The sequence below is a fragment of the Castor canadensis genome, chromosome 11 (assembly GCF_047511655.1).
Source record: "Castor canadensis chromosome 11, mCasCan1.hap1v2, whole genome shotgun sequence".
NCBI lineage: Eukaryota > Metazoa > Chordata > Mammalia > Rodentia > Castoridae > Castor > Castor canadensis.
In genome coordinates, this window is record NC_133396.1 from 50061620 (window position 1) to 50067379 (window position 5760).

Here is a 5760-nt window from a genome sequence, read left to right on the forward strand (position 1 = left end):
GGTTGTGGCCTCTTTTAGAACCTGCTGCACCAAGATCCTCTGGTACTGGCTCTCTGAGGACCCTGCCTGCCTGTCACTGAAGTGTCTGGGAGTGTGCACTGATGAACTGGGCTAAGGAGGGGCACAGCTCCCCTGTGTTTGTGCCTTGCACAGGGTACCACATGAGGCCAGGCAGGATGGTTTTGAGGGTGACAGAGCTGGTGGCTGTGGGATGCCAGGCCCTGCCCCCTCTTAAGCACCCCTCGTTCTGGCTAGGCAGGAGCAGGTGGGTCTCATCCTCTGTTCCTTTCCCAAGACCAAGTTCCTCTAAGATCTGTAACTGCTATTAGAGCCTCAGCTCTTGTTTCTTTTAAGCTCCTGGGAAGAGACAACCTGAACCAGCTACCTCTCTGCTGTATGTAATCCATATTGGCCTCAAACTCACAGGCCTCTTACGTCAGCCTTCCTAGTGCTGGGATTATAGGTCTGCACTACCACACCAGGTCCCTGCTGTCTTCTTGAGATTTGGGGGCAGGTACCCTTGAAGAGTACATGGGCTGCACACATCCCTAATTTGTCCCATTTCTGGGCTCTCTTGGCAAGTCTTTTGGCTTCTCATGACGGGCACTCTTTGGGCTACCCTGGGGTGGGACAAGGTGGGGAGAAAACAAGGGAAATGACCTTGGCCAAGCCTTTTGGCTTCCCAGCTCAGGAGGAGGTCCCCTCTAGGCTTGGCCAAACTCTCTTTATAGCACTACCCCAGCCCTAGTACTACTATGGCTTTACTACCCCTTGGGTTGGGGGATGCCTCTGCAGGTCTCCTGACTAGGAATGTGTGACATCTGCACCATGTGATCCAGAAGCCACCTGGCACACACAGGGCAGTATCTGGAGGAATCCTGGCCATTGCGATCTGGTCCCCTGTGAAGAAGCCAGGCCCCAAAGTACTGGCTTCCCAGCTGTCCCCAAGATCTTCTGCTCTGACGTAAGGTCTCACTCGTGAAGTCCTCCTCATCGAGGAAGTGACATATGAGATGAATGAGTTATTTCCATCACTCCTGGTGGCTGGACTTGGCTCTCTTCTTCTCCATCAGCAGCAGGGCCTGGCTGTCACCTCTCCACATCTCTTCCACCCTGTTCCAAGGTCCCTTGGGATACTGAGTTCCAAGTCTCCATTCATAGGACCGGGTAGTCTAGGACCTTGCAGCCCCTAGCTGTGACAGTAATGGCACTTTCTGCTAGACTTGCTCCTCAGAGAGAGGGTTCGGGGGAAACTGTCACCAACCCCAATGTGCTGGGACTTGTGCTGAACCTGAGAGCACAGTGGTGGAGGGGGCCACCCAGCCCTGCCCTGAAAGCGTGCAAAAAGCCACTGAGCTCATTTCTGTCGTGGGGCCTGTTTCTTTGCTGACAAGAAGTCCTGCTGGAGTTTCAGCCCCTTCTGGGTTTCTCCTCCCTCCTTCTGCCCAGCCAGTCTCCAGGCCCATGGGTCATACATGCAGTGTGCCAGTGGGGACCCAAAATGGTCTCTGATAGTCTTCCCACTGCAGGGGATACAGAGCAGCAGGTGAGCTGTGAGGTTCAGGCCCCCTTCTGCCCACAAACATTGGGACATACTCAGGACAGGAGCTGGGTGGCCCACCTGAGCTCCACTCGGGGCCATTCCCTCCTTTCCTGCAGCCCTGTTCCTCTTCTGACTCTTGCTGCACTCCCAGCCTGTGAGATCTTGGGCAGGTACTGGGTGGCTTGACTTCTGTCTATTCCCTCAAAGCTATGGCAAGGTTATGTTCTGGATCCTTCTGGAGGCCACTTCTCCCAATCCATTCCTTTTAAACTGGTGACTGCTGCAGTGAGTCTGAAAGCCAGTTTAGATACAACCCCACAGTTACCATGTTTGTTATCTGCTCTGCTGAAGTTGCTCACCTGAGGCAGGCAGCCCTGGAGCTGCATAATCAGTGTAGAGGAGGAGGAGTGATTGCTAGACCAGGATGCTTCAGAATGCAGCCACATCAGACGAGCAATCCCAAGGCACCTTGTGATGAGAACAAGTGCTCAGAGGAGGTCAGAGGGCTTGGCACTCTGGAGCAGGTGGTGAAGCTGAGGGCCCATCTCGTGTGGCTCCAGCCTGGGGCGGGGGGGGGGGGCGCGGAAAAGACCATGGCTTCAGACTGGAGCTACAGGAAAAGCGTGGGTGGGAGGGTCAACCTGGTCAGAGTGGCGGGGCATCTCCCAGTGAGGCACCACCTGCCCTGGGTTCCACTGCCACCCTTTGAGTCCTGGAAAGGTCACAGTTGCCAGGGATTTGGGACCCCAAAGCTTCACGGTCTTATCAGATTTCACCTGGTTGAAATGCAGGTCATTTTCTTTGACACTTGGGAAGTGTGTATTTTGCTTCAGACCCAATTTATAAATCCACCTTCTTGCCTTATGCTACCTGGCTGGCCTCTCAGTGGCTCAGTTCCTGTTGAATGTCATGATTCACCTCTTCGTTGGAAATACCCAGGGTCCCTAGGACCAGAGCCCCTAAAGCAGCCACAACCCTGAGGTGGAGAGAGACAGCGAGTCTGCCATGCAAGCAGGTACAGGACATCTGAGCCACACATACAGGTGTGTAGGGACTGCACCTGTACTTTTCTGTACTGACAGGTGGTAGAGGCACCTGTCTCACTCCCCCTCCCACCACAGCAGTGGGACCTCCCATAGTGGGTCCTTATCATTGTCCCCCATCTGCCCTTCCATCAGCAGTGGACAGAATGCAGGGTGTTCTTCCTTCAGTCACTGCTCAGTCACATCCTTGTGGATGGGCCCTGGAAGGCTTCTGTGACAGCCATTGCTAACAGCCTCATCCTTGCCCTTCTGGACCCTACTGAGGGACAGGACACACCTGATCCTATACCACACTAACCTCCAGTAGTGTGTTGTCTCTGTGCCTGGGGGGTCTGGTGGGGCAGGCGGAGCACAGGCCACCTCCAGATGGACCTAAGGGCATTTCCCTGCTTAGACACCCCCAGTCCCTGAGCCCAGAGACCCCATCTCATCTGAGGGAGGGCAACCCCACCTTTCCCTAGGTACAGGGCCTCAAGTTCTCCAGCATAGGCCTGCCCCCTTAGGGTGGTCAGGTCAAACATGGCAAAATAAGTAAAGGACAGGTTGTCACCATCCTCCTTTGTGTTCTTTCTCACAAGAGCCCATGAGGCAGAAGTAGTGTTCCTGTGGAGAGGGAGGGCCTCAGAGAGGGACAGTAACTGCTGAAGCCACACCCAGGCCTATCTCACTTGGTGTTTCTCAGGTGTTCCTCTTGGCCACATGGCCTTTTCTTCAGACTTGTGTGCAGGACAGTGTGTAAAAAGACATGCACTGGGCCTCCTACGGTGGGGCCAGAGCCCTCCTGCTGGGCCCCCTCCTCACCTCTCTGTCCCATGGGTCTCCCTGACTGCTGGAGCTCCTCAGTGCAGAGGAAACACTGCTCACACACAAGGAGGGGTGACCTCTTAAGATGCACTTCCCTGCATCCTATGCATCCCTGGGGCAGGGGGGATATAGTGTGTGAAGTTGGCCCTCTGCACTCTGGGCTCAGGCAGTCCCTTTTCATGTGCAGTCATTGTGAAGCCTGTGGGAGGTGGCAGCCAGTCCCAGCACAGGGCTCTCTACTGTCAAGTCCCTTCAGCATCACGTTCAGGGCAAGTGACAGAACAGGCAGTGGTCTGTCATAAAACAAGTGCCTCTCACTCCCTGCCAGGGGGCTGGATCCTTATCAACCACCTCCCATTGCTCCACCTCACTCAAAAGGCCTCCCTTCCAAATGCCAGACTTCTATGAGCACATCAGAAATGCAGCTCAACCAGGCATGCTTCTGACCTGGGGACCAAGCAGCATTTTCAGGGCCTTCCCCACTCCTCTGGTCCACTGTTCTTTGTCTTGCTGTTTACTGTTTCTGCTTCCATCTCTGGCTGGCAGACCCTCATTATGGCAGAGACTTGCTCCAACATTGCCAGCCCAGGCTCCAAGTTCTGAGCACACAGCAGGCTTCTTGGCCACCCACAAGAAGCTCACAGAAAGGGCCCAGAGTGGCAAGTGGTCATGTCAGTGACAAACAGTAGCGGTGTCCGTGACACCTCTCAGTGAGGAGCTTGAGGCTCCTGGAGACAAGATAACGGGTTTTCACTCACACACATCCAGGTCAACTGACTGACCCAGGCCCCAGGTTAGCAAGAGTGGGGCCCACCTAGTCTCACACTACAGAGGGGACTTAGCTGCAGCACTTGCATCTAAGCACCCAGGAGCACAGGTGTGGGTTGTGTGGCCTGTCTGCTGCCAAATGCTAGCACTACATGTTATACCCACCCTGTGAGCTGGAGGTGAGAGGGATGTTACAGGGGTCCTGGCTGTGTACACATGGGATCTGGGCCAGCAGGTGTGGGATATCACCAATAGCACTTAAAAAAAAAATTTTTTTTTTTTGTGGTGCTGGGGATGAACTCAGGGCCTGGCACATGCTAGGCAAGCACTCTGAGCCTTACCCCAGCCCCACTAGCAGCCGTTTTAAGCCCTTATGTAGGCTGTCAGGTAATCACATGTTTCTATAATGGTGTGTCCTTATTCACAACTGACCCAGATGCCAGGGAACAGGGAAGGAGGCCTTGACTTGGGCTCAGCCTCATGCCCCCAGATCTGGGGCTACAGCTTTGTTGGCCCACACACTCGCAGAGCAGAGGGGGAGGCAGCCCCACTGCAGCTGCTGTCAGGACCAGGTAGCAGGTGGGCAATAAGAGATACTGAGATGAGTGAGCCTCAAGGCCCTGCTTCCTTGCCTGGGGACCCATTGAGTATGTCCTCCCCGGCACTCCTAAGGAAAGGTGGGTCCAGCTGGAAGCCCAGGGGCAAGGAAAAGGAGGCAATGACCTGAGGTAGCTTCCACCTGCCAGTGGGTGCTGGGCCCAGGACAGGGGAACTTGGAGAAGTCAGCTGAGCGAGGAAGAGCCAGATATCTGGGATGTGTGTATTGGGGCTGTGAGCAAGAGAGTAGGATCCCCAGCACGACACAAGTGGCTGAGCTCTGGAACTGAACCCTTTCCCTCGGTGAACAGGAGGAATCTGGAGTTTCCTTATACAGGGTGGGTGGGGGGTGCAACAATCATCAGAGGACAGAGGCGATGATAATTTCTCCAGGAGTGAGGCTTTAAGTAGACCCAATGCTTTGCCCAAAGAGCTTGAGTTACACCAAAAGATCACTTTACCTGGAGTTGGTTTTAATTGCCACTTTCTAAAAAGCAACAGTGGCTAGTTGTCATTAACAAGTGATGACTTATCTGCACACTTGAGTTTTAGTGTATGCATTCGGATCCTGTCCCACAAACATTCCCTCAGTCCTTCCACAGCCCCACAAGGTGCTATCACCCCAGAAACCAGGGTACAGAGAGGCTCATAACAAGCCCAGGCCACCTGTCAGGCAGGGCAGGATGGAGGCTCAGCTCCTAAACCTGCAGCAGAGGGAGGGGCTCTGCACAGGACATCTGCAGAGTGGCACCTGGTGTCACCAGCAACTTGCTGCCTCAGTTTGCTCTGCTGGGAAACCAGAGATGGTCAGCGTCTATGAGGAGTAATCGAGAAGTTGCAGCTCAGTGGAGGAAAGGACTTCCTTTGTGAAGCAAGGTGGTAGGTGCTCCAAATGGGGTGGAGTGTGTGTGTGGTGAGGTTGTCAGGGGAGCACCACAGGAACCTGGAGAGTCCTTCCAGGGACATTTCCTTGTTTTGCCACTAGGTGACAGCCTGGCCCTACAA